Source organism: Idiotropiscis lumnitzeri, unplaced genomic scaffold (genome assembly GCF_059441095.1).
Source record: "Idiotropiscis lumnitzeri isolate Australia: NSW breed Sydney's pygmy pipehorse unplaced genomic scaffold, RoL_Ilum_1.0 HiC_scaffold_98, whole genome shotgun sequence".
NCBI classification, from domain to species: Eukaryota; Metazoa; Chordata; class Actinopteri; order Syngnathiformes; family Syngnathidae; genus Idiotropiscis; species Idiotropiscis lumnitzeri.
Genome location: NW_028283636.1, coordinates 227,624 through 255,594, shown reverse-complemented (window position 1 = coordinate 255,594; position 27,971 = coordinate 227,624). Strand labels below are relative to the sequence as shown.

General features: G+C 46.2%; 1 long non-coding RNA gene across 2 annotated transcripts; it reads right to left on the bottom strand.

The window, feature by feature from the left end:
- Positions 1-49: 49 nt before the first annotated feature.
- On the bottom strand, positions 50-27,802 carry LOC148315563 (uncharacterized). 2 transcript variants are annotated; one of them, XR_015840811.1, is made up of 7 exons: positions 27,722-27,802; positions 24,499-24,599; positions 20,691-20,791; positions 17,029-17,129; positions 8,741-8,841; positions 4,984-5,084; positions 50-145 (listed from the first exon to the last, which is right to left on the bottom strand). It is a non-coding gene; the product is annotated as an uncharacterized LOC148315563 (long non-coding RNA). The 2 variants fall into 2 exon arrangements; XR_015840810.1 differs by lacking the exon at positions 8,741-8,841.
- Between the last annotated feature and the right edge of the window lie 169 nt (positions 27,803-27,971).

The window sequence follows — 27,971 nt, the reverse complement described above, 5'->3', positions numbered from 1 at the left end:
AAGAACAAGCACAACATGAACATTACAAATCAGCAATCACTGACCACTGCAAAAGGGAAAACCACATCATGGACCGGGAGAAGGGCAGGGTCATCCGCACCGAAGAGAACAAACAACAGCGCTGGATCAGAGAGGCCATTGAGATCTGCAAGCGAGGCATAAAAACCATGAACAGAGACAAGGGACCCTTCATCCTCTCTACCACCTGGAGCAGCATCTTGGCGGAGTGAACGGACAGCGGGGGGCGTGACTTGCCTTCATTCTTGTGAATGGTAAGTCACGCCCTCATGGAACATCAGCTGATAAAGACGGGCCACAAGACACCATCATGTGACACTCTGAAGAAGGCGAAAGACTTTCGTATTGTGACATCCTCAAGGCTTAAACACTCATCCGAGCAAATATAAGGTAGATTTTGTTAACCTGCCCGGAGAAAAACATCAACGAAAATAATTTGTATTTGTTTTAACCAGTTGGTGGCGCCACCACTGCGATCAAAAATAAGTTGGCAGCCGTCTTCAGGGCCTGAATATCCTCAAATGTGAAAAATTTCAAGAAGATGGATCATCTGAATCATTTTGCAGGAACTTTTGTTGCCACGGAGAATAATCAGACTCTGCGGCACCGTAATAGCCACGCCCTTCGAAGGAAAGTCACAAAAATAGGGATAGAGTAAGATCAATGTCTTGAGTCTTTTCTAGCCAATTTTCAATCGGATTCGTTAAAAGGGCACCGTGCAGTTTGTCAAAATGTAAAAAATGATATTGATTGGCGCAAGGTGTATAACTGAATATAAACATATAGATGTTTTCAGGTACCGACTCTTTATGTACATGTGAAGTTTTGGATTTTTAGCAGCATGTGCAAGAGAGTTATTAAGCATTTTGTCCATTGCGGCGAAGGAAATCTTAAGTGAAAACTTTGAAGCCCCGCCCCCGTCATATAGTATTTCGGAAACAAAAAATTTTAGCCCCAGTGTTTGTCCCAGGTCTTAAGATGCTACAGACAGAATTTTAAGGCAATCAGATGAAGCCTTTAGGATCAGGGTGCAAAAGAATGACCCCTGTAAACATGCAAAAAAGGGCAAAAGTCGGACTTTCAAAAATTCATAACTCACTTCCTGTTCATATTAGACGTTAAAATATCAAATTTTTCGCCATGCCCGATGAGACTGCCAAGTTTGGTGAATTTTTGTGCATGTTTCGGGGGTCAAAAATGCAATCGAACAATCGGAAAAATAATAATAATAATAATTTCTACAAAAACAATAGGGACTTCGCAGCGGTCGCTGCTCAGGCCCTAATAATAATAATAATAATAATAATAATAAAAGTAATAATATTTTCTACAAAAACAATAGGGACCTCGCAGCCGTCGCAGCTTGGGCCCTAATAACAATTTCTAGAAAAACAATAGGGACCTCGCAGCGGTCACTGCTCGGGCCCTAATAATAATAATAATAATAATTTCCACAAAAACAATGGGGACCTCGTAGCGGTCGCTGCTCGGGCCCTAATAATAATTTCTACATAAACAATAGGGACCTCGCCGCGGTCGCTGCTCGGGCCCCAATAATAATTTCTACACAAAGTCCATTGTGGTGACCCGCCCCCTTTTAATAAATTCAAAATGGCCGACTTCCTGTAAAACCTAGCTCATTGCTCCAAGAGACTTTTTTGTAGGTCTTGGTCTTATACATACAGTGAACCCTCGCTACTTCGCGGTTCACCTTTCGCGGGTTCAGTGCTTCGCGGGTATAAAAAATATTCGGGGGCATTGTAGTTTCGCCGAGCGGCACGACGGGGCGCTGGAGCGGTTAGACGGCCGGCGTGCGCCGAAGAAGAGCGTGGGCGAAGAGGAGAGTGGACGAAGAAGAGCACGTTCCCCCGGACACGATCGGTGGCGACGTTTCGCGCGGTTCGGACCGTACCAGAGCTCCGGCCGGCGTGCGTGGCAGTTAAGCCGTAGAGGAGCACCTTCCCCGGGCACGGGCGGTGCCAAGCGGCCCCTAAGTTTAACCGAATGGAAGCTCCGGAGGAGGAGGGCATGCACGCGTCACAGTAAGCCGAAGAGGAGCACCTTCCCCGGGCACGGGCGGTTCCAAGCGGCCCCTAAGTTTAACCGAATGGAAGCTCCGGAGGAGGAGGGCATGCTCGCGACACAGTAAGCCGAAGAGGAGCACCTTCCCCGGGCACGGGCGGTGCCAAGCGGCCCCTAAGTTTAACCGAATGGAAGCTCCGGGGGAGGAGGGTGGGCGTGTGTCACAGTTAAGCCGAATTGGAGCACCTCTTCCGCCCGGGCACGAGCGGAGCGCGAAGCTGTCAGTTATGAATGAATAAATGAATAAATAAATAAATAAATAAAGAATGGCACCTTTCATTTCACAGGGCACACCAGACGGCGTACCAGCAGGTAAAAGTCTGAGTAATTAAATAAATACAAAAAGAATGGCTGGGGAATAAAAAAATAATACGTTTTAATAATAATTTGTTTTTTTTGTTATAACATGAATTTCACTCTCTCTCTCCCCGTATATATATATATATATATATATATATATATATATATATATATATATATATATATATATATTGTATTTTTTTTTTAAGCATTTTTGAAGGTGCGCCGCTACTTCGCGGATTTTCAGTTTTCGCGGGTGGTCTCGGTCCCCATTAACCGCGATAACCGAGGGTTCACTGTACTCCATAAAATTTACAAAAAGCGAGGTGAAACACTCAACCAGGGCTGCTCTGCATGTTGTGCTGGGCCACCTGGAACAACAGCGGAGCTATGCAAGGATGCTCTTTGTGGACTACAGCTCGGCATTCAACACGATCATCCCAGACATCCTCGTCGCCAAACTGGACACTCTCGGCCTCCCTGCCCTCACACGCATCTGGATTAAGGACTTTCTGACCAACAGACCCCAGACTGTGTTGCTCGGCCCCTACACGTCCTCCACCCTCATGCTGAGCACCGGTTCCCCCCAAGGATGCGTGCTGAGCCCTCTCCTGTACGCCCTCTACACCTACGACTGCATCCCGGCCCACGGCAACAACACCATCGTCAAGTTTGCTGACGACACGACAGTGGTCGGTCTGATCTCGGAAGGTGACGAGACAGCCTACAGAGAGGAGGTAGGGAGACTGACAACTTGGTGCAAGGAGAACAGACTGCACCTTAACTCTGCTAAAACAAAGGAGATTGTTGTCGACTTCAGGAGGAACAAGACGCTGCCGCCCCCCCTCTGCATCGAAGGCGTGTGTGTGGAGAGGGTCCACACGTTCAAGTTCCTGGGAGTACAGATCTCCGATGACCTTTCTTGGAGTCACAACACCACAGCAGTGGTAAAGAAGGTCCGCCAACGTCTGCACTTCCTGAGAGTCCTCAGGAAATTCAACCTGGACAGGAAGCTGCTGCTGGCCTTCTACCACTCGTCCATCGAGAGCCAGCTGACGTACTGTGTCTCCACCTGGTACAGCGGCTGCACTGAGGCGGACAGAGTGAGGCTCCAGAGGACAGTCAAAACAGCGCAAAGGATTATTGGCTGCCCTCTCCCCTCGCTGTCGGACATCTACACCGCCCGGTGCCTCAGAAGGGCTCTCAACATCGTCAAAGACAATACCCACCCAAACTCACACCTGTTCGACCTGTTGCCCTCTGGCAGGCGCTACAGATGCATCAAATCAAGGACCAATAGACTGAGAAACAGTTTCTTTCCGAGAGCCATCTACATACTGAACTCTCACACACACACGAGACCACCCTAACCTTGCAAAACAGCATTGTGATGTGTTTCTATATGCCCTATTTAGTACTGAATTCCATTGCACTGTCTTATTTATTTATCTAATTTATATATTGTCTGTATTATTGTTGTATTGCACTGGAGAGGGGAGCCCTCTAATCTCGTTGCACACTTGAGTACAATGACAATAAAGGGATTTCTATTTCTATTCTATTCTTTTTTTAACTTTTCTCGAGGGCCATGGCGAGCCATTTAAAAAAAGCTGCACAACTAACGTATAAAATATTGATAAATTTGCTCTGCCTGATGTGTGTGTAAAGTTTCACGAGTTGTCGTTCATATTTAGAACCTCATAATCAGCGTTGTTTTATTGCCGAACAGTGCAATGCCACTCCCACAACTTTTCACGAAAAAGGATGAATTTCGTATTGTGACATCCTCATGGCCGAAACAGTCATCCGAGCATATATGAGGGCGACCTTGTTGAGTTGCACGGAGAAAAACATCCAAGAAAATAACTTGTATTAGCTTTTACCAGTTGGTGGCGCTACTACTACGATGAAAAATAAGTTGGTAGATGTCTTCAGGGCTGAAGTATCCTCAAATGTGTACAACTTCGAGAAGATAGGATCATCTGAGTCATGTTGCCGGAGCTTTTGTTGCCACAAAGTACAATCGGATTTTTCAGCACCGTAATAGCCACGCCTTTTGCCAAAACGTCACAAAACTCGGCAGAGAGTAAGATCATTGTCTTGAGTCTTTTCTGACTAATTTTCAGTCGGATTCGTCAAAAGGGCACGTTGCAGTACGTGAAAATTAAAATAAAAACAAATTTATTGATTCCACTTGGCGGCGCTGTGTGTATAACAAAATAATAACATTAAGATGTCTTCAGGTCGGGACATTTTATTTACAGGTGAAGGTTTTGATTTTTAGGAGCATGTGCAGGGGAGTTATTAAGCATTCATTTATTTGTATTAGGTTCATTTTGTCTTCTTATTATTGATATTTGACAGATTCATTAAAAGCAGACAATTATGTTTTCGGTAAATTTTTTACCTGACATGTTTCGGCGAGTCTTTCGCCTTCTTCAGAGTGTCGCATGATGGTGTCTTGAGACCCGTCTTTATCAGCTGATGTTCCATGAGGGTGTGACTTACCTGTCAAAAAAATGAAAAATCAGAGCAGTAAAAGAACAAGCACAACATGAACATTACAAATCAGCAATCACTGACCACTGCAAAAGGGAAAACCACATCATGGACCGGGAGAAGGGCAGGGTCATCCGCACAGAAGAGAACAAACAACAGCGCTGGATCAGAGAGGCCATTGAGATCTGCAAGCGAGGCATAAAAACCATGAACAGAGACAAGGGAGCCTTCATCCTCTCTACCACCTGGAGCAGCATCTTGGCGGAGTTAACGGACAGCGGGGGGCGTGACTTGCCTTCATTCTTGTGACAGGTAAGTCACGCCCTCATGGAACATCAGCTGATAAAGACGGGCCACAAGACACCATCATGTGACACTCTGAAAAAGGCGAAAGACTTTCGTATTGTGACATCCTCAAGGCCTAAACACTCATCCGAGCAAATATAAGGTAGATTTTGTTAACCTGCCCGGAGAAAAACATCAACGAAAATAATTTGTATTTGTTTTAACCAGTTGGTGGCGCTACCACTGCGATCAAAAATAAGTTGGCAGCCGTCTTCAGGGCCTGAATATCCTCAAATGTGAAAAATTTCGAGAAGATGGATCATCTGAATCATTTTGCAGGAACTTTTGTTGCCACGGAGAATAATCAGACTCTGCGGCACCGTAATAGCCACGCCCTTCGAAGGAAAGTCACAAAAATAGGGATAGAGTAAGATCAATGTCTTGAGTCTTTTCTAGCCAATTTTCAATCGGATTTGTTAAAAGGGCACCGTGCAGTACGTCAAAATGTAAAAAATGATATTGATTGGCGCAAGGTGTATAACTGAATATAAACATATAGATGTCTTCAGGTACCGACTCTTTATGTACATGTGAAGTTTTGGATTTTTAGCAGCATGTGCAAGAGAGTTATTAAGCATTTTGTCCATTGCGGCGAAGGAAATCTTAAGTGAAAACTTCGAAGCCCCGCCCCCGTCATATAGTATTTCGGAAACAAAAAATTTTAGTCCCAGTGTTTGTCCCAGGTCTTAAGATGCTACAGACAGAATTTTAAGGCAATCAGATGAAGCCTTTAGGATCAGGGTGCAAAAGAATGACCCCTGTAAACATGCAAAAAAGGGCAAAAGTCGGACTTTCAAAAATTCATAACTCACTTCCTGTTCATATTAGACGTTAAAATATCAAATTTTTCGCCATGCCCGATGAGACTGCCAAGTTTGGTGAATTTTTGTGCATGTTTCGGGGGACAAAAATGCAATCGAACAATCGGAAAAATAATAATAATAATAATTTCTACAAAAACAATAGGGACTTCGCAGCGGTCGCTGCTCAGGCCCTAATAATAATAATAATAATAATAATAATAAAAGTAATAATATTTTCTACAAAAACAGTAGGGACCTCGCAGCCGTCGCAGCTTGGGCCCTAATAACAATTTCTAGAAAAACAATAGGGACCTCGCAGCGGTCACTGCTCGGGCCCTAATAATAATAATAATAAAAATAATAATAATTTCCACAAAAACAATGGGGACCTCGTAGCGGTCGCTGCTCGGGCCCTAATAATAATTTCTACATAAACAATAGGGACCTCGCCGCGGTCGCTGCTCGGGCCCCAATAATAATTTCTACACAAAGTCCATTGTGGTGACCCGCCCCTTTTAAGTAAATTCAAAATGGCCGACTTCCTGTAAAACCTAGCTCATTGCTCCAAGAGACTTTTTTGTAGGTCTTGGTCTTATACATACGGTGAACCCTCGCTACTTCGCGGTTCACCTTTCGCGGGTTCAGTGCTTCGCGGGTATAAAAAATATTCGGGGGCATTGTAGTTTCGCCGAGCGGCACGACGGGCGCTGGAGCGGTTAGACGGCCGGCGTGCGCCGAAGAAGAGCGTGGGTGAAGAGGAGAGTGGACGAAGAAGAGCACGTTCCCCCGGACACGATCGGTGGCGACGTTTCGCGCGGTTCGGACCGTACCAGAGCTCCGGCCGGCGTGCGTGGCAGTTAAGCCGTAGAGGAGTACCTTCCCCGGGCACGGGCGGTGCCAAGCGGCCCCTAAGTTTAACCGAATGGAAGCTCCGGAGGAGGCGGGCATGCTCGCGTCACAGTAAGCCAAAGAGGAGCACCTTCCCCGGGCACGGGCGGTTCCAAGCGGCCCCTAAGTTTAACCGAATGGAAGCTCCGGAGGAGGCGGGCATGCTCGCGTCACAGTAAGCCAAAGAGGAGCACCTTCCCCGGGCACGGGCGGTGCCAAGCGGCCCCTAAGTTTAACCGAATGGAAGCTCCGGGGCAGGAGGGCGGGCGTGTGTCACAGTAAAGCCGAATTGGAACACCTCTTCCGCCCGGGCACGAACGGAGCGCGAAGCTGTCAGTTATGAATGAATAAATGAATAAATAAATAAATAAATAAAGAATGCCACCTTTCATTTCACAGGGCACACCGGACGGCGTACCAGCAGGTAAAAGTCGGAGTAATTAAATAAATACAAAAAGAATGGCTGGGGAATAAAAAAATAATACGTTTTAATAATAATTTGGTTTTTTTGTTATAACATGAATTTCACTCTCTCTCTCTGTCTATATATATATATATATATATATATATATATATATATATATATATATATATATATATATATATATATATATTTATTTATTATATATATTGTATTTTTTTTTAAGCATTTTTGAAGGTGCGCCGCTACTTCGCGGATTTTCAGTTTTCGCGGGTGGTCTCTGTCCCCATTAACCGCGATAACCGAGGGTTCACTGTACTCCATAAAATTTACAAAAAGCAAGGTGAAACACTCAACCAGGGCTGCTTTTTTTAACATTTCTCGAGGGCCATGGCGAGCCATTTCAAAAAAGCTGCACAACTAACGTATAAAATATTGATAAATTTGCTCTGCCTGATGTGTGTGTAAAGTTTCACGAGTTGTCGTTCATATTTAGAACCTCATAATCAGCGTTGTTTTATTGCCGAACAGTGCAATGCCACTCCCACAACTTTTCACGAAAAAGGATGAATTTCGTATTGTGACATCCTCATGGCCGAAACAGTCATCCGAGCATATATGAGGGCGACCTTGTTGAGTTGCACGGAGAAAAACATCCAAGAAAATAACTTGTATTAGCTTTTACCAGTTGGTGGCGCTACTACTACGATGAAAAATAAGTTGGTAGATGTCTTCAGGGCTGAAGTATCCTCAAATGTGTACAACTTCGAGAAGATAGGATCATCTGAGTCATGTTGCCGGAGCTTTTGTTGCCACAAAGTACAATCGGATTTTTCAGCACCGTAATAGCCACGCCTTTTGCCAAAACGTCACAAAATTCGGCAGAGAGTAAGATCATTGTCTTGAGTCTTTTCTGACTAATTTTCAGTCGGATTCGTCAAAAGGGCACCGTGCAGTACGTGAAAATTAAAATAAAAACACATTTTTGATTCCACTTGGCGGCGCTGTGTGTATAACAAAATAATAACATTAAGATGTCTTCAGGTCGGGACGTTTTATTTACAGGTGAAGGTTTGGATTTTTAGGAGCATGTGCAGGGGCGTTATTAAGCATTCATTTATTTGTATTAGGTTCATTTTGTCTTCTTATTATTGATATTTGACTGATTCATTAAAAGCAGACAATTATGTTTTAGGTTAATTTTTTACCTGACATGTTTCGGCGAGTCTTTCGCCTTCTTCAGAGTGTCGCATGATGGTGTCTTGAGACCCGTCTTTATCAGCTGATGTTCCATGAGGGTGTGACTTACCTGTCAAAAAAATGAAAAATCAGAGCAGTAAAAGAACAAGCACAACATGAACATTACAAATCAGCAATCACTAACCACTGCAAAAGGGAAAACCACATCATGGACCGGGAGAAGGGCAGGGTCATCCGCACCGAAGAGAACAAACAACAGCGCTGGATCAGAGAGGCCATTGAGATCTGCAAGCGAGGCATAAAAACCATGAACAGAGACAAGGGAGCCTTCATCCTCTCTACCACCTGGAGCAGCATCTTGGCGGAGTGAACGGACAGCGGGGGGCGTGACTTGCCTTCATTCTTGTGACAGGTAAGTCACGCCCTCATGGAACATCAGCTGATAAAGACGGGCCACAAGACACCATCATGTGACACTCTGAAGAAGGCGAAAGACTTTCGTATTGTGACATCCTCAAGTCCTAAACACTCATCCGAGCAAATATAAGGTAGATTTTGTTAACCTGCCCGGAGAAAAACATCAACGAAAATAATTTGTATTTGTTTTAACCAGTTGGTGGCGCTACCACTGCGATCAAAAATAAGTTGGCAGCCGTCTTCAGGGCCTGAATATCCTCAAATGTGAAAAAGTTCAAGAAGATGGATCATCTGAATCATTTTGCAGGAACTTTTGTTGCCACGGAGAATAATCAGACTCTGCGGCACCGTAATAGCCACGCCCTTCGAAGGAAAGTCACAAAAATAGGGATAGAGTAAGATCAATGTCTTGAGTCTTTTCTAGCCAATTTTCAATCGGATTCGTTAAAAGGGCACCGTGCAGTACGTCAAAATGTAAAAAATGATATTGATTGGCGCAAGGTGTATAACTGAATATAAACATATAGATGTTTTCAGGTACCGACTCTTTATGTACATGTGAAGTTTTGGATTTTTAGCAGCATGTGCAGAGAGTTATTAAGCATTTTGTCCATTGCGGCGAAGGAAATCTTAAGTGAAAACTTCGAAGCCCCGCCCCCGTCATATAGTATTTCGGAAACAAAAAATTTTAGCCCCAGTGTTGGTCCCAGGTCTTAAGATGCTACAGACAGAATTTTAAGGCAATCAGATGAAGCCTTTAGGATCAGGGTGCAAAAGAATGACCCCTGTAAACATGCAAAAAAGGGCAAAAGTCGGACTTTCAAAAATTCATAACTCACTTCCTATTCATATTAGACATTAAAATATCACATTTTTCGCCATGCCCGATGAGACTGCCAAGTTTGGTGAATTTTTGTGCATGTTTCGGGGGTCAAAAATGCAATCGAACAATCGGAAAAATAATAATAATAATAATTTCTACAAAAACAATAGGGACTTCGCAGCGGTCGCTGCTCAGGCCCTAATAATAATAATAATAATAAGAGAAGATAAGATAAGATGTCCTTTATTAGTCCCACAATGGGGGCCAAGGCGAGCAGTGGCGACGGGTCGTCGGATGCTGCCGCGGCCAGAGCGGGGCGCGGTGGTGGGTCCTCGTGCGTCGCCGAGACTGAGGCGTGACGCGGCGGCGGACCGTCGTCCATCGCGGGCACCGGAACCGGGAGCGGCGGCTGGTCGTCGACCCCTGCCGAGACAAGAATGTGGAGCGGCGGTGAGTCGCCGTCCACCGCCGAGGCAGAAACCAGGAGCGGCCGTGGGTCGTCGAGCGCTGCCGGAGCCAAGGCGAGCAGTGGCGACGGGTCGTCGGATGCTGCCGAGGCCAGAGCGGGGTGCGATGGTGGGTCGTCGTGCGTCGCCGAGGCTGAGGCGTGACTCGGCGGCGGACCGTCGTCCATCGCAGGCACCGGGACCGGGAGCGGCGGCGCTTCATCAGGCGCCGCTGGGACCGATACGGCAGGCGACTGCTCGTCGTCCACCACGGGTGCAGGGACCGGGAGTGACGGCTGCGGGCCGTGTTCTGCCAAAACGTGAGCTTGGAGCGGAGGCAAGGCGTGCCCCACCGGAACATGGGCTTGGGACGGACGCACAACGTGCTCCGCCGGAACGTGAGCTTGGGACGGACGCGCAGCGTGCTCCTCCTGAACGTGAACCTGGGTCGGAAGCAGGGTGTGCTTCCCCTGAACGTGGACTTGGGACGGACGCACAACGTGCTCCGCCTGAACGTGAGCTTGGGACGGACGCACAGCGTGCTCCGCCTGAACGTGAGCTTGGGACGGACGCACAGCGTGCTCCGCCTGAACGTGAACTAGGGACGGACGCCGGACGGGCTCCGCGTGAACGTGAACTTGGGTCGGGGGCAGGATGTGCTCCGCCTGAACGTGAACTTGGTTCGGGCGCACAGCGTGCTCCGCTGGATCGGGAGCTGGGATCGCCATTGGGGCCCCGGGACGGGGCTCGGCCGCTGACGGGGAGCCGGGACACGGCTCAGCAGCTGGCGGGAGCCGGGACTGGGCTCAGCAGCTGGCGGGGAGCCGGGACTGGGCTCAGCAGCTGGCGGGGAGCCGGGACTGGGCTCAGCAGCTGGCGGGGAGCCGGGACTGGGCTCAGCAGCTGGCGGGGAGCCGGGACTGGGCTCAGCAGCTGGCGGGGAGCCGGGACTGGGCTCAGCAGCTGGCGGGAAGCCGGGACTGGGCTCAGCAGCTGGCGGGGAGCCGGGACAGGGCTCAGCAGCTGGCGGGGAGCCGGGACAGGGCTCAGCAGCTGGCGGGGAGCCGGGACAGGGCTCAGCAGCTGGCGGGGAGCCGGGACAGGGCTCAGCAGCTGGCGGGGAGCCGGGACAGGGCTCAGCAGCTGGCGGGGAGCCGGGACAGGGCTCAGCAGCTGGCGGGGAGCCGGAACGGGGCTCGGCCGCCTTCGAGGAGTCGGCACGGGACTCTGGAGGCTGCGGCTCGCATGGAGGCGGCGGGGTCCGTGCAGCGGGAGCTGCATTGGTCACTGCTGCAGGCGTGGAGGCGACAGCGGGCCGGGTGCAGCAGTCGATCCGGGCACAGCCGAACCGGGAACCCTGATCCCTGTCAGCCTGCCGCCATAGGGAATCAGGAAAACGGGAGACCTGAGGGACCGTGACTGCGGGGGCTGGTGAACGCGAGCTAGGAGAAGCCAGGGGAGCGTGATCCGGTGCTGAAACTGATGGTGAACGATGTGCGCGACGTGACCGTGACTTCCGGGATTTGGGACGTGAAGCGCGCGAGGGGGAGTGGGAGGTGGTCGCGAAAAACTCAAATGGCTCGGGGGGAGGAGGGTGACGGCTCAAAAATAACTCTGCGTTGCGCTGAGCGACTAAGAGAGTGGCAATATATTCAAAATCATAGTCGTGATCTGGATCGGAAAAAATGTGAGGGGCAAGGTGCTCAAAATCAAACTCGTGACCGGACTTACTCGAACCGTGAGGGGGTGAAAGGGCTTGGTGCTCAAAATCGTCCTCGTAATCCGAATCTATGATCAGGTGAGGGGGTATGACAGGCTGGTAATCGGTGCTGTAATCGGGGGGCAAAAGGGGAGAAACAGACGTCGAGCGGAAAATGGAACCTACTTGAAGGACACGGGGTTGGTCGGCAGGCTGAGGGGGGTTGTCCGTCCGGCGGCGTCATGAGCCTCTCGCTGGGTCCTTCTTTGGTCGGGTCATTCTGTCAGGACTCGCCGGTCGGCGAGGAGGAGGTGGACCCAAAAGGCGAGGAGGCAGAGAGGTCAGAAACATGAAGGGAATTTATTAACTGAAACAACCAGGGCAAACAATGTGGCAGGGTGAAAAATAACAAAAGACAAACTTAACGTGACCAGACTGGGAGGCAGGGCGAGGAACAACACTGAAAGACGGGAACGAAGAGGGGAACCAGAGCATGAACATGAACAAGGAGCAGAACGTGAACAAAGGTGGTCGTGGCTGTCCGTGATTTTCGGCAATGACCCGACACTGGGTTGAGAGCATGGAAGGCTTAAGTAGTCCGGTAATCAGGGGAGCAGATGGGGAGCAGGTGTGTGATCGTTGATGAGGAGCAGGTGCGTGGCTGGTGAGGGCGAGGTGCTGAGGGGAAACGCCCCTGCTCAGCTGATCAAAACAGACAGGAAAAGGCACATGGCAGGAAGGAGGGGAGAAAATAACAACAAAAACAATAACAAAAACCGCATGCATATGAAAACAATAACAAAAGGCTGTCATGCCCGACGCGGATCATGACAAGCACAACATGAACATTACAAATCAGCAATCACTGACCACTGCAAAAGGGAAAACCACATCATGGACCGGGAGAAGGGCAGGGTCATCCGCACCGAAGAGAACGAACAACAGCGCTGGATCAGAGAGGCCATTGAGATCTGCAAGCGAGGCATAAAAACCATGAACAGAGACAAGGGAGCCTTCATCCTCTCTACCACCTGGAGCAGCATCTTGGCGGAGTGAACGGACAGCGGGGGGCGTGACTTGCCTTCATTCTTGTGACAGGTAAGTCACGCCCTCATGGAACATCAGCTGATAAAGACGGGTCACAAGACACCATCATGTGACACTCTGAAGAAGGCGAAAGACTTTCGTATTGTGACATCCTCAAGGCCTAAACACTCATCCGAGCAAATATAAGGTAGATTTTGTTAACCTGCCCGGAGAAAAAAATCAACGAAAATAATTTGTATTTGTTTTAACCAGTTGGTGGCGCTACCACTGCGATCAAAAATAAGTTGGCAGCCGTCTTCAGGGCCTGAATATCCTCAAATGTGAAAAATTTCGAGAAGATGGATCATCTGAATCATTTTGCAGGAACTTTTGTTGCCACGGAGAATAATCAGACTCTGCGGCACCGTAATAGCCACGCCCTTCGAAGGAAAGTCACAAAAATAGGGATAGAGTAAGATCAATGTCTTGAGTCTTTTCTAGCCAATTTTCAATCGGATTCGTTAAAAGGGCACCGTGCAGTACGTCAAAATGTAAAAAATGATATTGATTGGCGCAAGGTGTATAACAGAATATAAACATATAGATGTCTTCAGGTACCGACTCTTTATGTACATGTGAAGTTTTGGATTTTTAGCAGCATGTGCAGGAGAGTTATTAAGCATTTTGTCCATTGCGGCGAAGGAAATCTTAAGTGAAAACTTTGAAGCCCCGCCCCCGTCATATAGTATTTCGGAAACAAAAGATTTTAGCCCCAATTTTAGCCCCAGTGTTTGTCCCAGGTCTTAAGATGCTACAGACAGAATTTTAAGGCAATCAGATGAAGCCTTTAGGATCAGGGTGCAAAAGAATGACCCCTGTAAACATGCAAAAAAGGGCAAAAGTCGGACTTTCAAAAATTCATAACTCACTTCCTGTTCATATTAGACGTTAAAATATCAAATTTTTCGCCATGCCCGATGAGACTGCCAAGTTTGGTGAATTTTTGTGCATGTTTCGGGGGTCAAAAATGCAATCGAACAATCGGAAAAATAATAATAATAATAATTTCTACAAAAACAATAGGGACTTCGCAGCGGTCGCTGCTCAGGCCCTAATAATAATAATAATAATAATAATAATAAAAGTAATAATATTTTCTACAAAAACAATAGGGACCTCGCAGCCGTCGCAGCTTGGGCCCTAATAACAATTTCTAGAAAAACAATAGGGACCTCGCAGCGGTCACTGCTCGGGCCCTAATAATAATAATAATAATAATTTCCACAAAAACAATGGGGACCTCGTAGCGGTCGCTGCTCGGGCCCTAATAATAATTTCTACATAAACAATAGGGACCTCGCCGCGGTCGCTGCTCGGGCCCCAATAATAATTTCTACACAAAGTCCATTGTGGTGACCCGCCCCCTTTTAAGTAAATTCAAAATGGCCGACTTCCTGTAAAACCTAGCTTATTGCTCCAAGAGACTTTTTTGTAGGTCTTGGTCTTATACATACAGTGAACCCTCGCTACTTCGCGGTTCACCTTTCGCGGGTTCAGTGCTTCGCGGGTATAAAAAATATTCGGGGGCATTGTAGTTTCGCCGAGCGGCACGACGGGGCGCTGGAGCGGTTAGACGGCCGGCGTGCGCCGAAGAAGAGCGTGGGCGAAGAGGAGAGTGGACGAAGAAGAGCACGTTCCCCCGGACACGATCGGTGACGACGTTTCGCGCGGTTCGGACCGTACCAGAGCTCCGGCCGGCGTGCGTGGCAGTTAAGCCGTAGAGGAGCACCTTCCCCGGGCACGGGCGGTGCCAAGCGGCCCCTAAGTTTAACCGAATGGAAGCTCCGGAGGAGGAGGGCATGCTCGCGTCACAGTAAGCCGAAGAGGAGCACCTTCCCCGGGCACGGGCGGTTCCAAGCGGCCCCTAAGTTTAACCGAATGGAAGCTCCGGAGGAGGAGGGCATGCTCGCGTCACAGTAAGCCGAAGAGGAGCACCTTCGCCGGGCACGGGCGGTTCCAAGCGGCCCCTAAGTTTAACCGAATGGAAGCTCCGGAGGAGGAGGGCATGCTCGCGACACAGTAAGCCGAAGAGGAGCACCTTCCCCGGGCACGGGCGGTGCCAAGCGGCCCCTAAGTTTAACCGAATGGAAGCTCCGGGGGAGGAGGGCGGGCGTGTGTCACAGTTAAGCCGAATTGGAACACCTCTTCCGCCCGGGCACGAACGGAGCGCGAAGCTGTCAGTTATGAATGAATAAATGAATAAATAAATAAATAAATAAAGAATGCCACCTTTCATTTCACAGGGCACACCGGACGGCGTACCAGCAGGTAAAAGTCGGAGTAATTAAATAAATACAAAAAGAATGGCTGGGGAATAAAAAAATAATACGTTTTAATAATAATTTGGTTTTTTTGTTATAACATGAATTTCACTCTCTCTCTCTCTCCTCGTATATATATATATATATATATATATATATATAAATATATATATATATATATATATTTATATATTTATTATATATATTGTATTTTTTTTTAAGCATTTTTGAAGGTGCGCCGCTACTTCGCGGATTTTCAGTTTTTGCGGGTGGTCTCGGTCCCCATTATAATATAATAATAATAATATAATATTCCCTTTATTAGTCCCACAATGGGGAAATTTGAGATTCTAACCCAGGCCTCGTGGGGAGACTGGGTCCTGAACGCGGCGCCTTAGACCACTCGGCCATCCTGGCAGCCATAATAATACTAATATTCCCTTTATTAGTCCCACAATGGGGAAATTTGAGATTCGAACCCAGGCCTCGTGGGGAGACTGGGTCCTGAACGCGGCGCCTTAGACCACTCGGCCATCCTGGCAGCCAAAGAAATCATGCGAGGCACATCAGGTGGGGATCGAACCCGCGCCGATAATACGTGCTTGCACTGCAATTCTTGTCATTGACCATTCGACCATTTTAACATTAACCGCGATAACCGAGGGTTCACTGTACTCCATAAAATTTACAAAAAGCGAGGTGAAACACTCAACCAGGGCTGCTTTTTTGAACATTTCTCGAGGGCCATGGCGAGCCATTTCAAAAAAGCTGCACAACTAACGTATAAAATATTGATAAATTTGCTCTGCCTGATGTGTGTGTAAAGTTTCACGAGTTGTCGTTCATATTTAGAACCTCATAATCAGCGTTGTTTTATTGCCGAACAGTGCAATGCCACTCCCACAACTTTTCACGAAAAAGGATGAATTTCGTATTGTGACATCCTCATGGCCGAAACAGTCATCCGAGCATATATGAGGGCGACCTTGTTGAGTTGCACGGAGAAAAACATCCAAGAAAATAATTTGTATTAGCTTTTACCAGTTGGTGGCGCTACTACTACGATGAAAAATAAGTTGGTAGATGTCTTCAGGGCTGAAGTATCCTCAAATGTGTACAACTTCGAGAAGATAGGATCATCTGAGTCATGTTGCCGGAGCTTTTGTTGCCACAAAGTACAATCGGACTTTTCAGCACCGTAATAGCCACGCCTTTTGCCAAAACGTCACAAAACTCGGCAGAGAGTAAGATCATTGTCTTGAGTCTTTTCTGACTAATTTTCAGTCGGATTCGTCAAAAGGGCACGGTGCAGTACGTGAAAATTAAAATAAAAACAAATTTTTGATTCCACTTGGCGGCGCTGTGTGTATAACAAAATAATAACATTAAGATGTCTTCAGGTCGGGACATTTTATTTACAGGTGAAGGTTTGGATTTTTAGGAGCATGTGCAGGGGAGTTATTAAGCATTCATTTATTTGTATTAGGTTCATTTTGTCTTCTTATTATTGATATTTGACAGATTCATTAAAAGCAGACAATTATGTTTTCGGTAAATTTTTTACCTGACATGTTTCGGCGAGTCTTTCGCCTTCTTCAGAGTGTCGCATGATGGTGTCTTGAGACCCGTCTTTATCAGCTGATGTTCCATGAGGGTGTGACTTACCTGTCAAAAAAATGAAAAATCAGAGCAGTAAAAGAACAAGCACAACATGAACATTACAAATCAGCAATCACTGACCACTGCAAAAGGGAAAACCACATCATGGACCGGGAGAAGGGCAGGGTCATCCGCACAGAAGAGAACAAACAACAGCGCTGGATCAGAGAGGCCATTGAGATCTGCAAGCAAGGCATAAAAACCATGAACAGAGACAAGGGAGCCTTCATCCTCTCTACCACCTGGACCAGCATCTTGGCGGAGTTAACGGACAGCGGGGGGCGTGACTTGCCTTCATTCTTGTGACAGGTAAGTCACGCCCTCATGGAACATCAGCTGATAAAGACGGGCCACAAGACACCATCATGTGACACTCTGAAGAAGGCGAAAGACTTTCGTATTGTGACATCCTCAAGGCCTAAACACTCATCCGAGCAAATATAAGGTAGATTTTGTTAACCTGCCCGGAGAAAAACATCAACGAAAATAATTTGTATTTGTTTTAACCAGTTGGTGGCGCTACCACTGCGATCAAAAATAAGTTGGCAGCCGTCTTCAGGGCCTGAATATCCTCAAATGTGAAAAATTTCGAGAAGATGGATCATCTGAATCATTTTGCAGGAACTTTTGTTGCCACGGAGAATAATCAGACTCTGCGGCACCGTAATAGCCACGCCCTTCGAAGGAAAGTCACAAAAATAGGGATAGAGTAAGATCAATGTCTTGAGTCTTTTCTAGCCAATTTTCAATCGGATTCGTTAAAAGGGCACCGTGCAGTACGTCAAAATGTGAAAAATGATATTTATTGGCGCAAGGTGTATAACTGAATATAAACATATAGATGTCTTCAGGTACCGACTCTTTATGTACATGTGAAGTTTTGGATTTTTAGCAGCATGTGCAAGAGAGTTATTAAGCATTTTGTCCATTGCGGCGAAGGAAATCTTAAGTGAAAACTTCGAAGCCCCGCCCCCGTCATATTGTATTTCGGAAACAAAAAGTTTTAGCCCCAGTGTTTGTCCCAGGTCTTAAGATGCTACAGACAGAATTTTAAGGCAATCAGATGAAGCCTTTAGGATCAGGGTGCAAAAGAATGACCCCTGTAAACATGCAAAAAAGGGCAAAAGTCGGACTTTCAAAAATTCATAACTCACTTCCTGTTCATATTAGACGTTTAAAATATCAAATTTCTCGCCATGCCCGATGAGACTGCCAAGTTTGGTGAGTTTTTGTGCATGTTTCGGGGGTCAAAAATGCAATCGAACAATCGGAAAAATAATAATAATAATAATTTCTACAAAAACAACAGGGACTTCGCAGCGGTCGCTGCTCAGGCCCTAATAATAATAATAATAATAAAAGTAATAATATTTTCTACAAAAACAATAGGGACCTCGCAGCCGTCGCAGCTCGGGCCCTAATAACAATTTCTAGAAAAACAATAGGGACCTCGCAGCGGTCACTGCTCGGGCCCTAATAATAATAATAATAATAATTTCTACAAAAACAATAGGGACCTCGCCGCGGTCGCTGCTCGGGCCCCAATTATAATTTCTACACAAAGTCCATTGTGGTGACCCGCCCCCTTTTAAGTAAATTCAAAATGGCCGACTTCCTGTAAAACCTAGCTCATTGCTCCAAGAGACTTTTTTGTAGGTCTTGGTCTTATACATACAGTGAACCCTCGCTACTTGGCGGTTCACCTTTCGCGGGTTCAGTGCTTCGCGGGTCTAAAAAATATTCGGGGGCATTGTAGTTTCGTCGAGCGGCACGACGGGGCGCTGGAGCGGTTAGACGGCCGGTGTGCGCCGAAGAAGAGCGTGGGCGAAGAGGAGAGTGGACGAAGAAGAGCACGTTCCCCCGGACACGATCGGTGGCGACGTTTCGCGCGGTTCGGACAGTACCAGAGCTCCGGCCGGCGTGCGTGGCAGTTAAGCCGTAGAGGAGAACCTTCCCCGGGCACGGGCGGTGCCAAGCGGCCCCTAAGTTTAACCGAATGGAAGCTCCGGAGGAGGAGGGCATGCTCGCGTCACAGTAAGCCGAAGAGGAGCACCTTCCCCGGGCACGGGCGATTCCAAGCGGCCCCTAAGTTTAACCGAATGGAAGCTCCGGAGGAGGAGGGCATGCTCGCGTCACAGTAAGCCGAAGAGGAGCACCTTCCCCGGGCACGGGCGGTGCCAAGCGGCCCCTAAGTTTAACCGAATGGAAGCTCCGGGGGAGGAGGGCGGGTGTGTGTCACAGTTAAGCCGAATTGGAGCACCTCTTCCGCCCGGGCACGAGCGGAGCGCGAAGCTGTCAGTTATGAATGTATAAAAGAATAAATAAATAAATGAATAAAGAATGCCACCTTTCATTTCACAGGGCACACCGGACGGCGTACCAGCAGATAAAAGTCGGAGTAATTAAATAAATACAAAAAGAATGGCTGGGGAATAAAAAAATAATACGTTTTAATAATAATTTGGTTTTTTTGTTATAACATGAATTTCACTCTCTCTCTCCCCGTATATATATATATATATATATATATATATATATATATATATATTTATATATTTATTATATATATTGTATATTTTTTTAAGCATTTTTGAAGGTGCGCCGCTACTTCGCGGATTTTCAGTTTTCGCGGGTGGTCTCTGTCCCCATTAACCGCGATTACCGAGGGTTCACTGTACTCCATAAAATGTACAAAAAGCGAGGTGAAACACTCAACCAGGGCTGCTTTTTTTAACATTTCTCGAGGGCCATGGCGAGCCATTTCAAAAAAGCTGCACAACTAACGTATAAAATATTGATAAATTTGCTCGGCCTGATGTGTGTGTAAAGTTTCACGAGTTGTCGTTCATATTTAGAACCTCATAATCAGCGTTGTTTTATTGCCGAACAGTGCAATGCCACTCCCACAACTTTACACGAAAAAGGACGAATTTCGTATTGTGACATCCTCATGGCCGAAACAGTCATCCGAGCATATATGAGGGCGACCTTGTTGAGTTGCACGGAGAAAAACATCCAAGAAAATAACTTGTATTAGCTTTTACCAGTTGGTGGCGCTACTACTACGATGAAAAATAAGTTGGTAGATGTCTTCAGGGCTGAAGTATCCTCAAATGTGTACAACTTCGAGAAGATAGGATCATCTGAGTCATGTTGCCGGAGCTTTTGTTGCCACAGAGTACAATCTGACTTTTCAGCACCGTAATAGCCACGCCTTTTGCCAAAACGTCACAAAATTCGGCAGAGAGAAAGATCATTGTCTTGAGTCTTTTCTGACTAATTTTCAGTCGGATTTGTCAAAAGGGCACCGTGCAGGATGTGAAAATTAAAATAAAAACACATTTTTGATTCCACTTGGCGGCGCTGTGTGTATAACAAAATAATAACATTAAGATGTCTTCAGGTCGGGACGTTTTATTTACAGGTGAAGGTTTGGATTTTCAGGAGCATGTGCAGGGGAGTTATTAAGCATTCATTTATTTGTATTAGGTTCATTTTGTCTTCTTATTATTGATATTTGACTGATTCATTAAAAGCAGACAATTATGTTTTTGGTTAATTTTTTACCTGACATGTTTCGGCGAGTCTTTCGCCTTCTTCAGAGTGTCGCATGATGGTGTCTTGAGACCCGTCTTTATCAGCTGATGTTCCATGAGGGTGTGACTTACCTGTCAAAAAAATGAAAAATCAGAGCAGTAAAAGAACAAGCACAACATGAACATTACAAATCAGCAATCACTGACCACTGCAAAAGGGAAAACCACATCATGGACCGGGAGAAGGGCAGGGTCATCCGCACCGAAGAGAACAAACAACAGCGCTGGATCAGAGAGGCCATTGAGATCTGCAAGCGAGGCATAAAAACCATGAACAGAGACAAGGGAGCCTTCATCCTCTCTACCACCTAGAGCAGCATCTTGGCGGAGTGAATGGACAGCGGGGGGTGTGACTTGCCTTCATTCTTGTGACAGGTAAGTCACGCCCTCATGGAACATCAGCTGATAAAGACGGGTCACAAGACACCATCATGTGACACTCTGAAGAAGGCGAAAGACTTTCGTATTGTGACATCCTCAAGGCCTAAACACTCATCCGAGCAAATATAAGGTAGATTTTGTGAACCTGCCCGGAGAAAAACATCAACGAAAATAATTTGTATTTGTTTTAACCAGTTGGTGGCGCTACCACTGCGATCAAAAATAAGTTGGCAGCCGTCTTCAGGGCCTGAATATCCTCAAATGTGAAAAATTTCGAGAAGATGGATCATCTGAATCATTTTGCAGGAACTTTTGTTGCCACGGAGAATAATCAGACTCTGCGGCACCGCAATAGCCACGCCCTTCGAAGGAAAGTCACAAAAATAGGGATAGAGTAAGATCAATGTCTTGAGTATTTTCTAGCCAATTTTCAATCGGATTCGTTAAAAGGGCACCGTGCAGTACGTCAAAATGTAAAAAATGTTATTGATTGGCGCAAGGTGTATAACAGAAGATAAACATATAGATGTCTTCAGGTACCGACTCTTTATGTACATGTGAAGTTTTGGATTTTTAGCAGCATGTGCAGGAGAGTTATTAAGCATTTTGTCCATTGCGGCGAAGGAAATCTTAAGTGAAAACTTTGAAGCCCCGCCCCCGTCATATAGTATTTCGGAAACAAAAGATTTTAGCCCCAGTGTTTGTCCCAGGTCTTAAGATGCTACAGACAGAATTTTAAGGCAATCAGACGAAGCCTTTAGGATCAGGGTGCAAAAGAATGACCCCTGTAAACATGCAAAAAAGGGCAAAAGTCGGACTTTCAAAAATTCATAACTCACTTCCTGTTCATATTAGACGTTAAAATATCAAATTTCTCGCCATGCCCGATGAGACTGCCAAGTTTGGTGAGTTTTTGTGCATGTTTCGAGGTCAAAAATGCGATCGTACAATCGGAAAAATAATAATAATAATAATTTCTACAAAAACAACAGGGACTTCGCAGCGGTCGCTGCTCAGGCCCTAATAATAATAATAATAATAATAATAAAAGTAATGATATTTTCTACAAAAACAATAGGGACCTCGCAGCCGTCGCAGCTCGGGCCCTAATAACAATTTCTAGAAAAACAATAGGGACCTCGCAGCGGTCACTGCTCGGGCCCTAATAATAATAATAATAATAATTTCCACAAAAACAATGGGGACCTCGTAGCGGTCGCTGCTCGGGCCCTAATAATAATTTCTACATAAACAATAGGGACCTCGCCGCGGTCGCTGCTCGGGCCCCAATAATAATTTCTACACAAAGTCCATTGTGGTGACCCGCCCCTTTTAAGTAAATTCAAAATGGCCGACTTCCTGTAAAACCTAGCTCATTGCTTCAAGAGACTTTTTTGTAGGTCTTGGTCTTATACATACAGTGAACCCTCGCTACTTCGCGGTTCACCTTTCGCGGGTTCAGTGCTTCGCGGGTATAAAAAATATTCGGGGGCATTGTAGTTTCGCCGAGCGGCACGACGGGCGCTGGAGCGGTTAGACGGCCGGCGTGCGCCGGAGAAGAGCGTGGGCGAAGAGGAGAGTGGACGAAGAAGAGCACGTTCCCCCGGACACGATCGGTGGCGACGTTTCGCGCGGTTCGGACCGTACCAAGGCTCCGGCCGGCGTGCGTGGCAGTTAAGCCGTAGAGGAGCACCGTCCCCGGGCACGGGCGGTGCCAAGCGGCCCCTAAGTTTAACCGAATGGAAGCTCCGGAGGAGGAGGGCATGCTCGCGTCACAGTAAGCCGAAGAGGAGCACCTTCCCCAGGCACGGGCGGTTCCAAGCGGCCCCTAAGTTTAACCAAATGGAAGCTCCGGAGGAGGAGGGCATGCTCGCGTCACAGTAAGCCGAAGAGGAGCACCTTTGCCGGGCACGGGCGGTTCCAAGCGGCCCCTAAGTTTAACCGAATGGAAGCTCCGGAGGAGGCGGGCATGCTCGCGTCACAGTAAGCCGAAGAGGAGCACCTTCCCCGGGCACGGGCGGTGCCAAGCGGCCCCTAAGTTTAACCGAATGGAAGCTCCGGGGGAGGAGGGCGGGCGTGTGTCACAGTTAAGCCGAATTGGAACACCTCTTCCGCCCGGACACGAACGGAGCGCGAAGCTGTCAGTTATGAATGAATAAATGAATAAATAAATAAATAATTAAAGAATGCCACCTTTCATTTCACAGGGAACACCGGACGGCGTACCAGCTGGTAAAAGTCGGAGTAATTAAATAAATACAAAAAGAATGGCTGGGGAATAAAAAAATAATACGTTTTAATAATAATTTGGTTTTTTTGTTATAACATGAATTTCACTCTCTCTCTCTCTCTCTCCCCGTATATATATATATATATATATATATATATATATATATTTATTATATATATTGTATTTTCTTTTAAGCATTTTTGAAGGTGCGCCGCTACTTCGCGGATTTTCAGTTTCCGCGGGTGGTCTCGGTCCCCATTAACCGCGATAACCGAGGGTTCACTGTACTCCATAAAATTTACAAAAAGCGAGGTGAAACACTCAACCAGGGCTGCTTTTTTGAACATTTCTCGAGGGCCATGGCGAGCCATTTCAAAAAAGCTGCACAACTAACGTATAAAATATTGATAAATTTGCTCTGCCTGATGTGTGTGTCAAGTTTCACGAGTTGTCGTTCATATTTAGAACCTCATAATCAGCGTTGTTTTATTGCCAAACAGTGCAATGCCACTCCCACAACTTTTCACGAAAAAGGATGAATTTCGTATTGTGACATCCTCATGGCCGAAACAGTCCTCCGAGCATATATGAGGGCGACCTTGTTGAGTTGCACGGAGAAAAACATCCAAGAAAATAACTTGTATTAGCTTTTACCAGTTGGTGGCGCTACTACTACGATGAAAAATAAGTTGGTAGATGTCTTCAGGGCTGAAGTATCCTCAAATGTGTACAACTTCGAGAAGATAGGATCATCTGAGTAATGTTGCCGGAGCTTTTGTTGCCACAGAGTACAATCGGACTTTTCAGCACCGTAATAGCCACGCCTTTTGCCAAAACGTCACAAAATTCGGCAGAGAGTAAGTGAGTCTTTTCTGACTAATTTTCAGTCGGATTCGTCAAAAGGGCACCGTGCAGTACGTGAAAATTAAAATAAAAACAAATTTTTGATTCCACTTGGCGGCGCTGTGTGTATAACAAAATAATAACATTAAGATGTCTTCAGGTCGGGACGTTTTATTTACAGGTGAAGGTTTGGATTTTTAGGAGCATGTCCAGGGGAGTTATTAAGCATTCATTTATTTGTATTAGGTTCATTTTGTCTTCTTATTATTGATATTTGACTGATTCATTAAAAGCAGACAATTATGTTTTAGGTTAATTTTTTACCTGACATGTTTCGGCGAGTCTTTCGCCTTCTTCAGAGTGTCGCATGATGGTGTCTTGAGACCCGTCTTTATCAGCTGATGTTCCATGAGGGTGTGACTTACCTGTCAAAAAAATTAAAAAATCAGAGCAGTAAAAGAACAAGCACAACATGAACATTACAAATCAGCAATCACTGACCACTGCAAAAGGGAAAACCACATCATGGACTGGGAGAAGGGCAGGGTCATCCGCACCGGAGAGAACAAACTACAGCGCTGGATCAAAGAAGCAATTGAGATCTGCAAGCGAGGCATAAAAACCATGAACAGAGACAAGGGAGCCTTCATCCTCTCTACCACCTGGAGCAGCATCTTGGCGGAGTGAACGGACAGCGGGGGGCGTGACTTGCCTTCATTCTTGTGACAGGTAAGGCACGCCTTCATGGAACATCAGCTGATGAAGACTGGTCACAAGACACCATCACAGGGTTCGAAGTTAACTTTAAAAACTGCTTCCCCATAGGGCAAGTGCCACTAAAATTTGCCTTGCCCGAGTGGCCAAATTACTTGCCCAACTAGGGCAAGTGACAATTTTTTTTCTCTTGCCCTGAGTGACTTTTTGTATGACAAAGTGTCTAATTACAAATTGCATGAATTTTTTGTTCGGACAGTTCCCGCCTAGAAAGAATTAAAAATACGTTACAATCATAAGTGTTGCTTATATAAAAATGTATCATGTATTAACACATTAATTAGGTGTCTGCTGACCCAGGATTATGTTATTGTTATGTTATGTTATATATCAAAGAGAATGTGGAATGACACTGAACGATGGAAGGTGGAAGGATGTGGAAAGATCGTGAATGACATTGAATGATTTGGAATGACACTGAAAGATTTTGAATAATACTGAATGACACTGAATGAAGTAAAACTCTCTGGGAACGGGCCAATTCAAGATAGCTGCCGCACTGTGGGGGAGGCTTTGGTACCAAATTTGGAAAGAGACCCAAACGGTTGGGTCCATTTTATATCAGTGTGGGGGTGAAACGTTGGTCTTGGCGGAGCTGTCTGAATATTGGAGAAGTGAGAAGACAAAGTAAAACAGAACAATTAAAATCACTCTTCAAATACATATTGTTTGGTAAGCAGAGCATGATTTACAGCTCACCATTTTATTGCATGCACCAAGCATGTTATACATTTTTCTGTCCACGGGATGGCGTAGTCAAGAAAAATGAAGCATCTCGAAGCCCATTCGTGTGTGAAGTATTTCCCTGCAGGGCTTGGCTGCTTTATGGGGCTTCATTTTGCCATCACTAGTTTTAGATTGTTTTAATTTTTGAAAGAGCATTTTCATTTTACAGTGAACCCTCGCTACTTCGCGGTTCACCTTTCGCGGGTTCAGTGCTTCGCGGGTCTAAAAAATATTCGGGGGCATTGTAGTTTCGCCGAGCGGCACGACGGGGCGCTGGAGCTGTTAGACGGCCGGCATGCGCCGAAGAAGAGCGTGGGCGAAGAGGAGAGTGGACGAAGAAGAGCACGTTCCCCCGGGCACGATTTGGGGTGACGTTTCGCGCGGTTCGGACCGTACCAGAGCTCCGGCCAGCGTGCGTGGCAGTTAAGCCGAAGAGGAACAACTTCCGCCCGGGCACTAGCGGGGCGACATTTCGCTCTGTTCGGGAGCGTACGAGAGCTCCGGAGGAGGCCGGCCGGCGTGCGTGGCAGTTAAGCCGAAGAGGAGCACCTTCCCCGGGCACGGGCGGTGTCAAGCGGCCCCTAAGTTTAACCGAATGGAAGCTCCGGAGGAGGAGGGCATGCTCGCGTCACAGTTAAGCCGAAGAGAAGCACCTTCCCCGGGCACGGGCGGTGCCAAACGGCCCTTAAGTTTAACCGAATGGAAGCTCCGGGGGAGGAGGGCGGGCGTGTGTCACAGTTAAGCCGAATAGGAGCACCTTCCCCGGGCACGGGCGGGGCGAAATGAAACCGAGTTCAATCGAACGGAGACACGCTTCGGGGGAGCAGGTCCGGCGTGCATGACAATTAAGCCGAAGAGGAGCACCTCTTCCGCCCGAGCACGAGCGGAGCGCGAGGCTGTCAGTTATGAATGAATAAATGAATAAAAAAAATAAATGAAGAATGCCACCTTTCATTTCACAGGGCACACCGGACGGCGTACCAGCAGGTAAAGGTCGAAGCAATTAAAAAAATACAAAAAGAAGTAATTGAATAAATACAAAAATAATGGCTGGGGAATAAAAAAATAATAAGTTTTAATAATAATTTTTTTTTTTTTGTTATAGCATGAATTTCACTCTCTCTCTCTCTACCCGTGTGTATATATATATATATATATATATATATATATATATTTATTAATTTTTTTTTTTTAAACATTTTTGAAGGTGCACCACTACTTCGCACTTTTTTTTTTAAGCATTTTTGAAGGTGCGCCGCTACTTCGCGGATTTTCAGTTTTCGCGGGTGGTCTCGGTCCCCATTAACCGCGATAACCGAGGGTTCACTGTATTTTTTTCATTATCGAATTTTATTTTTTTCTATTCAAGTTTTGAGTTCATTTTCGTTTACTAAAATAACCTTGGGCTGCAACTACTATCACAGCAACGGCTCATTATATTTTGGCTGCTAAATATGCCAATTTGTCAGAGAGAAGACCGTGACAAAGAATGGCCCAATCGCAATAAACACTCTACACCATACGTTCCTCGTTGACGTGTACATGGGGTGTTGCAGAGCACAGGTTCCAAGCGTACCGATATTGCAAAATTGGGACAATGCGTGTGACGACACCAACTTCCGCCTCCTATGTCATCGAGCTTGGCGGCACGTTATCATTATGTATTTATTTGTAACAATTTTGATGTTGAGAGTGATATTAAAACTTAAGTAATGTGGTAGTTAGGAAAAAACCCTGGCTTGGGACCCACCGGAACAAGCTATAGCTTCATTTGTACTATTTGAGGCGCTCTCACAATCTGCGGCGCATGCACACAAGGTCGCTAAGTACGCTAGCTGCACTCGGACAAAACACGTAGGTGACTTTAAAAGAGTGACCGAAATTGCACACATGCAACTGTTTATCATAATGTCATAATTCGATATGTACATTTGAAGAGAATTTTTTTCAGCATGGGCACAAGAATTCCACCGAACATCGCCAGTTCAATGGGATTTTGGTTAAGTCCGCAAATAATTGTGGACAATATACTTTGGCTGCGCGCTCGAATAATTTTACTCGTATATACTTCAATGAGGGTGTAGTGTGGGTATCGGGATCTTTAACACGCCCTAACACGAAGCTGACTCTCCAACCGCCACAGCCTTTTAATGACGAAATTATAAAATAAACAAAAACACTGTTCAACAACATAAAATAAAATAAAAAATCACATCATACTTACATTTATAAACTTTAATCCTCAAGAACATTATTCTCAGGTTGACCGAAAGACGAGGACACGGGAGCGCCTCGGGCATGTTCTTCTTCCTTGTGTAGGCGAATGACATTTTAAGGTGCTTGTCCGCCACCTGCTGTGCTGAACTATGTATTAAATAAGAAAAGCAAATTGTTGAATGTTTTTTCCCCAATGAAGACTGAATTGTAAAATACCCGGAAATGGCTTTTCTGTTTTATTGTGCATTTAAAAAAAA